This window comes from Anas platyrhynchos, chromosome 1 (genome assembly GCF_047663525.1).
Source record: "Anas platyrhynchos isolate ZD024472 breed Pekin duck chromosome 1, IASCAAS_PekinDuck_T2T, whole genome shotgun sequence".
Taxonomy (NCBI): domain Eukaryota; kingdom Metazoa; phylum Chordata; class Aves; order Anseriformes; family Anatidae; genus Anas; species Anas platyrhynchos.
The window spans coordinates 176,606,186-176,617,638 of record NC_092587.1 but is presented as its reverse complement, the minus strand read 5'-3'; the positions used below and the strand labels follow the sequence as shown (position 1 = coordinate 176,617,638).

Sequence of the window (11,453 nt, the reverse complement as noted above, 5' to 3'; positions counted from 1 at the left end):
GAGGATGAAATTGGAAATGTAAGTAAAAAACACAGTTTGCAATGAGTGGAAGTGAAAGAAATTGGGGAAGGGAGAACAGTTAGTACATCGGCCTGTGTTCATTTTATACTACAGAGCCCGTAGTGGAATGTGAGGTTCCTGTCTGAATAAACCTCCACTTTCTGCAGATAATCTCATCTTGCTCCAGGCACTGGGGAATTACAGACAACTGTCACTGTCAGTGTCTTATTACTTGAAGCAATGAGATAAGAGATAAGAGATCTGTGCAAAAGAACTCAAGTATCAATCCTGTTGCTGACCCTATGGATATTAGCAGAATCTCACTAGATAAGTTTTTTGTTTAATTATTTTTTTTTCTTTTTTCTTTTAAATTGTTTTATTTTTTTTTTTTTTTAAACCAAGCTGTGAGATTTATTTGGCTTACATGTTCAATTTCCCATGGAACTTCTCTCTTGTCCTCATGGCACCTGTAATGCTTCTTCACAGCGTGCAGTAGCTGCTTTTTAATGTAATGAGTATGGTAGTTATGGAGGTAGCACCTAGATCCTATTGCAGCTCAACGCTGCAGGTACTCCTTCGTTGTGTGACCTAATGGCATAAGTGTATTCAGCCATCACGGGACTCAACATTTTGCCATCTTCTGCACCAGAAAAGAAATTGCTTGAAAGTCCAAAATGGAAGAGAGTTTCTCATTTACATTACAAGTTTATTCTGCTCTTCAGTGGTGTTCAGACCCTGCTGTTCTTCAGTTCCTACACCCCTAACACACTTGAGATCTCTTTTTTACAGACAGGGAACAGAATTTGAGTTCTGGTGAGTTATCTGTAATAGTAGAGGAATTGTGTAGCAGGACTTTTGAATAATATCAGGATTCTTACAGTAGTATGTGGAGAAGAAAGTCAGCCCTGTGCAATTGTTGTCGTTTCCTCTCCTACCTCTGAGAAAAGCCGAGTGCACAAAAGATTTGATCTAGGTAGGAAGAGAATTTTTTTCAACAGATTGTTTGCATGGCTGTACACACACCCTCACTGAATTGCTGGAAAATCTCATTGCTATAGCCAAACCCATTTTAATGAACTACTCCTTTGTAATTATTCAAGTATCCATCCTGCTGCTAAAAAAAAAAAAAAAAAAACACACAGCATAGCAATGATTTAACACAGCTCTGCAGCAATTAGCACTCATAAAACAACAAAGGAACACCTCACAATTCACAGAGGAATCAAAGTATGACATCAAAAGTAACTCATTACAATCACCATAACACACCTCAGTTTTTATAGTAGCAATCACAATGTTTTGGTGGGTTCAACTCCTTCTGTTCTTAAGAATTATACCTAAAAAGCAGCTACAGAACATACTTATTGCATTTTCAAAAGCATATTAATTATTTCAAAGCTTTTTTTCTTCTTTTATTGATTTATTTGGGGGGGAGGGGAGGAATGTTGAAAAGTGGGACCTAATAGTTCAGTTGCTTATTTGCTGCAGATTTTATTTAGTCTAACTCCACTCACTTTAATAAGCATGAAGTTGAAATAGGAACCATACACTCCCAGTTACACCTGTGGCTAGTTTAGTCATCACTTTTAAAACAGAATCAAACTCACTTTGCCTTCCTCTTGCCCAGACATCTGTAAATAGCTTGTTTTCCATTTGAGTGGCTTTGTGACGTTTGCTTTTTTTCCCCTCAATGCTTACTTTTTTTTTTTTTTTTTTTTTTTTTCTTTCTTGGCGTTATATTATATTAGTAGCGGATGGCACAGGGGACTTTGACTACTTTTCAGGTTATTGCCATCAGAGACATTCTTAACCATGCTTATTAGACCATCAAGAGTGCTAATTTTCTTGTACAAAGGCAGTTTTGAACTTTCATTAGTGTATTTCCCAGATGCTTTAATTTTCTGATACCATTTAGTATAATAATGTTTGCTTTTAATACGTAAGTATGGAAAATAATGTACATTGGGACATGGACAACACAAAAGCTGTCAGAAAAGCATAAAAGAGCAGCAGATAAGAAAAACAGCATTGCAACATTGTTTTTAGAAGCAATGGAATGCATGAAGAGCAGACATATTGTGATGCTAACAACTTTAATTAATGATGTATAAAAGGTTAAGTATAAATGAGAAAGAGAAGATCTGTTAACAGAAAACATGTGCTAGTATACTAAAATTAGAGTTTAGAAATGTGCAATACAAAAGCAGAGAATTCTGATGATATGTTTGATTGGAAATACACTTGTTGAGATTTTTTTTTTCTCTCCTGAATGGAAAATGAAGCATACTTGCTAGAGGTAACAAAAGTGAAATTTTGGCTATTAAGTCCAAATGGTTAGCATGAAATGCGTACTCCCTTTATCTCTTCCTCCCCCATGTATGACAGTCATCTCTAGGACGGAGTTCAGGACATGTTTGTTTAACCTAACAATTAGGCTGAATCAATAGCCAAGTGGGAGCACTTTTTCAGTGGGGTTTTAGTGGTCATGAAAGTGAATGGTCTGTTTCATGGCTGTTAATTCTCTTCCTTTTGCAGATGTGCCTAATAAACACCAACTGGGAATGATGTTCCTTAGTAGATACACTCACGCAGTTCTTCAGTGGTGGAGTTCCAAGTAATTTGTCTGCAAACCATCTCCCTCCACAGCCTGCATTTGGATGTTGTATTAGCTGATCAGTTCCCCTCACCAGAATGGAAAAGAGACTTTTAGTAGAGGAATGCACAGCAAGGCAGGGGACCACTTGCAGAGAAGCTTGCTAAATCGCTGTGTGACTCTTCTTGCCTAACCTTAACCATACCAAACATCTAAACAAGTAGCACAGATTTTCTGTGCAAAAGACAAGTACCTTAAAAAGATGATTTATCCTCTCCACAAATAAGGTTTTGATGAAATGCTCTAGGAAAACAGAATTGTCCCACAGTGATGTCTCTCTGCAGAGATGCTCCAGTTGACTGTGTTGGAATTTGTCTTGTCTAATAATTAACATCTAAATATTAGATGATGTAAGCTAATCATCTAGGCTTCTTGGACTGAGGAAAAAATACTAGTCATGTGCATACTGATACTGATGATGGTCCCAGGTAGCATGAATCACCCTGGGGATGTGACTCATTCTTTTTCCATGCACTGTAGAGGGAACCAACTAATCTACGTTCAGTTGGACTAATGAAATCTAATGAGACTCTTTCAACTAACATAGGGCATGTATGCAAATTCCTAATTTCTAGCCATGTGTGTCTGGTGTAAATAAGACCACTATTTTCACTCAGTATATCTTAGCCACTTATTTTTGGTAACTAAAAGCCACATGGAGGTGGTTGTCTCTTTCCCTCTGTAATGGAGGCCTAAACATTAAATAGGTAAGCTCTGTTGAGCATGTTAATATGTTCAGGGCTTAGAAATTGCATTGATGGTGCAAATTGGATGAGCTGTTGAGGAAGATGTGAAGCTATTAGAGAGGGCCACAGAAAGACTACTTTAGCCAGTGATCTGGAGAAAGTAAAACAAGAAAGTTCTATGGATGCTACAAGGTTCTTGTTTTGGTCTCCTCAGGGTGCTTGTATTTACTCAAAGCTTAGCCTGATGTTAGAGGGTGGAGATGGGTCTTTTGCTTTTAGGCTTTTAGTATTTACTTTTTCTATGTGTATCTGCAAAGAATTCGTCTTAAGTAGGTGGAAAATGCATACAGGAAAGCAATCCATGGAGCAGGTGGCACATGAGAAAGTTTCTGAAAGCTACACCTGCATCTCCTTGTGTTGTTGCTTGTATCTTGTACAGAATACTGAGAACAAATCTCAGGTCACTGTATTTATATTAGGTGGCAGATGTGAACCCGCCCCTCCAAATGTTATCTTATAATGGTGCCATCCTTGAGCATTATAGTGGCAGTGAAGGAATATGTGCAATAGCACCACATTAGTAATAATACCATAGACTGGTCCTTGATGTTTATTTATTTATTATGGATTATATATGATATATTTATTTATTATGGATTTATTTATTATTATGTTTATTTATTTATTTGTTTTATTGAATCTTCTGGTCACTTCAATCACCAGATAGGTGTCTGGTTACCCCTATCTGTCTGGTCACTTGCTATCAAAAATACCACGGAGAGCAGACTTTCTTCAATGTGTTTGTCAGGAATAAAGGTGGTGACATTCAGAAAAGCTAGGGCAAAACAGTTGCTCTTAAATTTTAAATTACCTTTTGTGTTGAGGTACTCTACTGAATTGGCTTCATGACCTCCTGTATGTAGAAATATATGGATCCACCAACAATGACAAATTGGCCTCATGACCTCCCGTACATAGAAATATATGGATCCACCAACAATGACAGACTGAAACTTGGCCCTCTAGAGGGTGACATTTTTCCAATTGAGGTAATTAAACAGATCCAAATAGAGAGCTTTTTAGACACTGGTCACAGAAGACATTTTATGTCCCTTCCATTCAAAATCATTTTGGTTATTTTACTGTATTGTAAATGGATGGCCTGTAGACAGTGTTGCAGTTTAATTTCCTTTAATTTTTATTTAAAATTAAGAAAAAATAAAATCCTTAAAAGACAGAAAACTTAGCAACTATGCTCAAAAGCGAGAGGGACACAGAATCTGTGATACATTTCCTCGCCCAGAACAATATAATAGCTGTCATTTACTGTCCTAGAGCATGTAAAATATGGCAAGAACATTGCAGAAGACAAAGCCACAACTGTTACCACAAAAATACTAAGATTTATAGCCAGTAATCTCTGGAGAAGTGTTAGAGTAGCACTTCTACATAACAAAGGTTGTAATCTGATGCCACTATTTAAACTGGAACAGTTTAATGGAACAGTTCCCAAACTTCTTCACTGGTTCCAATGTGTTCCTGAATTCCCTTCCAGTTGCAACTACAGCCTTTTGTTCCTGCTTCTGGTTGTGAATCCTACTTTTTCAATAAAACTTTTGTCACACGCACAAATACTGATCCCTTGTTTAAGAACCGCTGCTCTCGTATTAGTTTCCCCCCAGTGTATTTCTCCCATGTGCTGTAAGCCATTCTAGTTTTGTTTTGTAATGCTCACCAGGCTTTTGAAGAAAGCAGCAAAAATGCATCAGAAGTGACGGCACTCATGTAACAACAACTTTACCACCTGACACTGTAAGAAGGATGAATCACTTGCATGCATCTGTGAGTTCAAGCTGCCTCGCAAAGTTCTGCAATTAATTTGTTTGGCACGGTGGAGGATAAATGATTGTCTGCTCTGAAGTGATTGCTGTTCTCATTTTCTTTGTTATCATTTCCGTATCTGTAGCTCTTTGACATGGCAAATCATGGCTAAGAGAGAAGTGTGAGGTGTCTGTTAGCGGATGGCCCAGCATCAAAAGAGACCAATTAGCAATGTCCCCATCTGCTGCCTAGACTCGTGCTTGCTTCCTGCCTGTTCCTGGAGCCAAGAATTGAACTGGAAGCCTTGGATTTCATGCACAGCAGCTGCAGTCAATTTCTCCAATGTCACACATTGTCCTGAGAACTTGTTATAAGAGCTGAAGAACGGAAGTCTTGTCAGTGCCTTTCTTATTGAGGCTGGCCCTCTTCTCTTAATACTGTTCAAGAGACCACCACAGACTAGTTGAGATCTATTTAAGATCTTTTAGAGGTGGTGCCAAAAAGAGAGCTCTTACTCTTTCACACCCACACTGTGTCAGAAACAGCCCTGCATGGTTGGAGGGACCAGATGATGATATCATCTTCATTAGGTAAGAATCATTAAGTCTTGAACTGAGACTGGTGAAAGTCTGCTACAAAACTGACCCTTTATCCAGTGGGTTACTAAATCTATAGAACTTCATCTTTGCGCTATCAGCCCACTAACTACTGGGTAAACTAAATGAAACAAGAAGAAAATGTGCACATACACTTCTCCTATCAATATGGAAACAGCCTGTTAGATTGGGTCTGCATGCACAAAGTAAATGCCATTTATTATTGACATAACCTTCTTTGTGGCCCTGTTACATCCTTTTGAAAGCTCTGACTACTTGCGTGGCAATAGAGTTTTCATCTTGTCTTTCACAGGTTCTTGGGGGCCCATGGATCGCTTCTAAAGGATCTATGAAGGTTGCTGAGAAAAGGAAATATCTGCTCTGTTAGCCTAAAAGATCCTCAGATTTGAAAGGACTGAAGGCCATTTCACTGGAGAGAAGTTCTGTACAGCTAAATGAAAAATATCCCAGAAGCTTGGGGAATACAGGGACCCATGGGACCTATTCTGAAAGAATCTTTGTGAAAAACATGTGGCAGAATAAAAATGTAATTTATTCCCCCTTCGAAGCATAATGATTTTACTTTCCAGCTCATTTAAAGGGCTTTCCACAGCAACTCTAGAGCTCCCAGTCTTTTCCAGCACAACTCCAACACTTAACTTAGGTTCTAGGGTTGGAGATGGGCTAGGAGAGCTGCTGACTCTCTTTGCACTTCTCATTCAGGAATGGAGAAATCTACAGGGCATGCTGTCCATGATCTTTCGTACTTTTAAAGACTAAAAGCACTCCACAAGACACAGATAAGTAGGGTCTCCATTAACAGGAGATGAAACTGAAGCCCCAAAAGCTGCAACTTGTTCTGATGTGGGTTACATTTGCAACAATGAAAGCCCTGATAATCTACACTTCCTTCCAGTCCTGCTTATCTGCTTCTTAGCAGGTGAAGACTGTCATGACATGCAAGTATTTTATGAGGAGCTGAACTGAAGGAGAATACTTTCTGTGGATTTGCATCTGGCAGGGTTGTCTGATGCCTGAAAAGAGCTTCCCCTTGTGCTTTTCCCTAAAGTACTAAAAGCCACTATGCTTTTCATGAAGCACTTGACAAAATTGTGCATTTTTGATACTGCTTCCCCTTTGCCAGATGCTGTGATTGCACTAGTCTCTTTTTTTCTTAGGAAATAGGACTAAAATAGCTCTACAGCTGATTTTGCTTTTTTCAAGCAAATTACCTAGATAAATTAAAAGTAACAACAAATAAAGAGTATTCTGTACCAGTTCCCTTACTCAGTGATACCTGTTTAGCCCTGTAAGTGGTGCCAAGATCACTTAGTTTAAGAGTAGAATCATGGAATCACAGAGTGGTTGGGGTTGGAAGGGACCTTAAAGATCACCTAATTCCACCCCCCTGCCATGGGCAGGGACACCTCCCACCAGCCCAGGTTGCCCAAAGCCCCATCCAGCCTGGCCTTGAGCACCTCCGGAGATGGGGCATCCACAGCTTCTCTGGGCAACCTGTGCCAGTGCCTCACCACCCTCTGAGTGAAGAATTTCTTCCTTACATCCAATCTAAACCTACCCTTTTTTAGTTAAAAAGATGACAATGTATGACAGTGTTCATATATCTCTCTGAGGCATAAGTCAGAGAGTCAATTCTCATTCCTGGTGTAAATAGGGAAAAATATTGAGCTCCGAGAAAGAAATTGACCTATAACTTCTATGTCTATGTGTATATTTCTTCTGTCAGGGCTGGTTACATTTTCTTCTTCGCTTAATAGTAGAAACTGGAGTGGGTGGAAGGAAAAAAACAACGTGATCAGCTGTTCTTTTTCCGAAAGAAAATTAATTGGGAGGGATTGGAGAAGCTCTCCTCCTGTCTCTGAGGAGTGTCCTCACTGATTTGTCCAATGGGATGCCTGTGTCTGGTTCAGTTTAGCTCACTCTCAGCTAAATCTGTCTTCAATATCGACCCTTCATCCAGTTTCACGTCTGCTGGAATGCTGCCTTCTCTCCCTTGCTTGCATCTTGTCATTTTTCTTTCTCCTACTGCTCTTATTTCATTTTGGACTTGTTTGCTTTACGGAAACCCCTGTAAATCATTCCAAGATCCATTATCGGGAAGTATGCTAGCTACAGTGATGTTGGCTTGATTTCTTTGGTGTTTTAATGCTACTTGCAGTAGCTGTACCGTACGATCAAACCCTGATACTGATCAAAAGCAAAAGAGAACCAGTAGATGGCACCATTTATTATATTATAGAAGATTCATAACCAAAGCCTGGAGGGTTTTTCCCCCTTAAACCTGGTTGACAGTAAAAGATAAAGCAACCCTCCATTTTTAGAGATGTTACTTAGAAGCTTAGTAGAGACCTCACTTTATATCCTTTCCCAGGCCTTCCTGGGAAGGATGCAGTGGCAATGCCTTAAATGGAAAAACATTTTAGAAACAATAACGGAACCAGAGGTCAATAGGATACAGCCCAAGGGAGCTTTCTTCTGCTTTCCTCTTAAAAATACCGCGATGTTTCTTTACTTTCTCTATTCTGTTAAATAACAGATTTGCTTTGAGGCGTATCTCCAAACCCAATGACTTCGGAAAAGATTCAGGCAATGGTCAATTACGTACATGGTGTAGCTCTTCTGTTGAATATGAATAGTACTGTTTTCTTACAACGTATAGCAGCTGTTATCTAGGGCTCTCAGAGTGCTTCCGAACACTAATGAAGCATGCCTCACAACACCTCTGTCAGATAGGGAATATTAATTCCCCAGGAGTCACACTGACCTCAGTGGGTGTTTGTGTGGTTTGACTTGTCAGAGAAATAGATACTCAGGTGAGTAAAGACTGCAGAACCAGGATTAAACAGGGTAATATATTTTATGCCATTTCAAGCTTTTTTTTTTTTTTTTTTTTTTTTCCTGGAAGACAAAGAAAAAAAAAGAAAGTGGTTTTGCTTTACCGGAGTTAACCTCTGCAACATTTTTGATAGGGGATCAGTCTGCTTGCTTGTCAGTTAGCCACAAGTTTCCAATTGGTAGTATGTGCAGAGTGTGTGCTCCAAAGACAGATTTAGTGGCTTCAGCATCATTTACTATTAAAGGTTAAAAGCAGTTGCTCTTTCTAATCTCCTGCTGCACAGCCAATGTAATTTTAATACTGTGTGCAGTAGAAAAGGAAAGAAATGCAATGCTGAAACATTTAACAGGATATATTTTTCCATCTTTATTTTAAGTTATGAAAACTGTCTGCTAAAAGCTGGTAAGTGTTTCCAGTCAATGATAGTTTCCTGGCATCAAAAGATTAAGAAAATGAAATGAAATATCCAGTGGAAAATACATCAAGAGAAGACAAAGAAAAAGAGAACAATTTGGATTTTCTATATTTATCTACGTGTTATGTGTATCTGCTTCACTGGTCTGTCAATTTTAATTGGTCTGCAACCTACTGTAGTTGGGTTCACACTGGTTCAATTAAAAAATCCTGTTGTTACTTTTTTTTTTTTTTTCCATATTGCCCATAAATAGGAGTATTGTAGGAGTAATAATGTTAACCCCAGTGTCCTGGCAAGATGCCAATTCAGGTAATTATATTCTGCCTATGTAAATTTCAGTTGCCGTTTCAGCTGAATACATTAGTCTTTATTTTCCATTCCCGATCATCATGTTGTATAGCACCATTGGGTATTGTTGAAGAGCCACCCAGATGTGGCTGCATTTTAGTGATCGCTAAACTAAGTAGGACAAAATCAGGATCTCTTCTCCTTCTGGACTATTTACCACACATAATTTCAATGTTGGGGGTAAGAGTTGCTTACTTTAAGGGTTGTTTGATGAAGGTTTGCAGCCTTTTTGGATAGACTGTATCAATAGTCAGTGGCTTGTGGAAACTTTACGTAGTGATATGGTTATGACAAAGAACAGCAGAGGGATTTGCTCGTCTCCCTCAGGAAGGTCTTTACAAACAAGTTAGATCAGATTGCGTCTTTAACTTAAAAAATGGTATAGCTTGGGATAAATATTTATTTAGCAGCCTATCCACTCTCCCTGCACAATGACTACCTAAGGCAAAAAGAAGAGGTGGTTTTGCTGAAACAATGGTAATATTGCCCTCAGAGAAGAGTGTTTGGAAAAGGCAACATCATTTTCTGAGTAGCTGTTGGTTCTGACTGATTACAAAAAATGTCACTCCCCCCACCAAAATAAATAAATAAATAAATAAATAAATGAAATGCACACAGAACACATTAAGACCAGCCTACTGGACTGGGCTCTTTCAGAATACATACCTTTGGCTGTTTTCAAAATTGTATATAGTTGTTGCTGAAAAATCAGACACTTGTATATAAAATGATCATTGGCAGCTTAACTCATCATTTATTGATGTTTACATGGGAAAGGTTGAGCAGCTTGGTGATTTCAGTGCTGTAACCCTCCTCCCCCCCACCAGCAATAATGTCTAGATAGCCCCTGCAAGGGTTAATAACAAAGATTACGTCTGCTTTGGGTGCCTAATCAATGAAGGCCCATGTTACAAAACGAGCACAACAGTGCTGAAGTGTAATGGGTGTTCAGGAAACCAGCAGAAAAGAGACAGTATGATGGCCAGAACACCAATCTTCTCTTTCAGGAGGTCTCTGAAGTGAGGGAGGTGTGCACTGACGACAATGGTGGAGATGTATCTAGTCCTCACAGGCAAATGACAATTTGGCACCTACCTGTCAGTTGTGCCTCGAGGACATCTCCGACTTACAGGTAGTATTAACTTTTGCTTCATTAAGGTGGAAACTGAAATTGCATTTTGGAATTTGTCAAGCTGCTGTTTAGCTTCTGTTATCCACTCTGTCTCTCTAACAGTGTTTAGCGAGCAAAGATAGTGTTGCCTTGTAAATTGCCCTCATATTTTCCCCTTTGGGATTATAAAGGCCTTGTTCAGCAGACTTTCCTCATCTAAGTAACTCTTGTGATAAAGAATTTTAATTCTTTTATTCTTTTGATTATTCTTTTGATGAGCCTCCTTGAGTTAACTGGAGTTTCAGCAGGATTGGGCACGTGGTGGAGAACTCCCTACGTGACCGCGGATGAGAGGGTAGGCCTATATCTGCTGTTTCTGGGTGGGTGGTTGTTTTAAATTTCCCCAAATTAAATTTTCCAGATTATTATTGCTGTTTTCACTTAGTGATGGCGATCGGAAGATGAAAGACAAGCTGGTGACGGTGCCTAACAGGTCTCAGAGCTGACAGCATCCAATCATACAGTAACGATGCAATCCGTTAGCGTACAGTACGTGGGGAACTGTCAGGTCTGTAGCAATCCAATTAAGTTACATGGTTTCTAAAGCTAGATGATTTGAGGAAGCTTAAAAGAGAGTTAACACTGTGCTGGCTCAACGGCTGTGTCAATTATCTGGTTGGATGTGTTTGTAGCTCTGCCCGCTGAAGCATGTGGACCCTTTTTTTTTTTTTCCCCTAGAGCAATACCAGGGAGAGCACAATTAAGAGTTAATTACTAACTAGCTTTATTATTATTTATTAAATGAGGATCCTAATATATATTGGAAAGAAATGGTCATACCACTTGGGAAAGAAAAAAAAAAAAAAAACACTCAGAAAAATAAAAAAAATAATAACAACAAAACACTCAGAAAAATAAATGAATTGCGTTTTACATTTTTCAGGCTTTCTACTGAAACTGAAATAT

The 11,453-nt window shown here is 38.9% G+C and overlaps 1 non-coding gene across 1 annotated transcript; it reads left to right on the top strand.

Annotated features, from left to right (window-relative positions):
• The first annotated feature begins 1,427 nt into the window (after window positions 1-1,427).
• Window positions 1,428-6,308, top strand: LOC101802779 (uncharacterized). The gene is made up of 3 exons (XR_005262755.2): window positions 1,428-1,784; window positions 2,536-5,750; window positions 6,070-6,308. It is a non-coding gene; the product is annotated as an uncharacterized protein (transcript).
• Window positions 6,309-11,453: the final 5,145 nt, after the last annotated feature.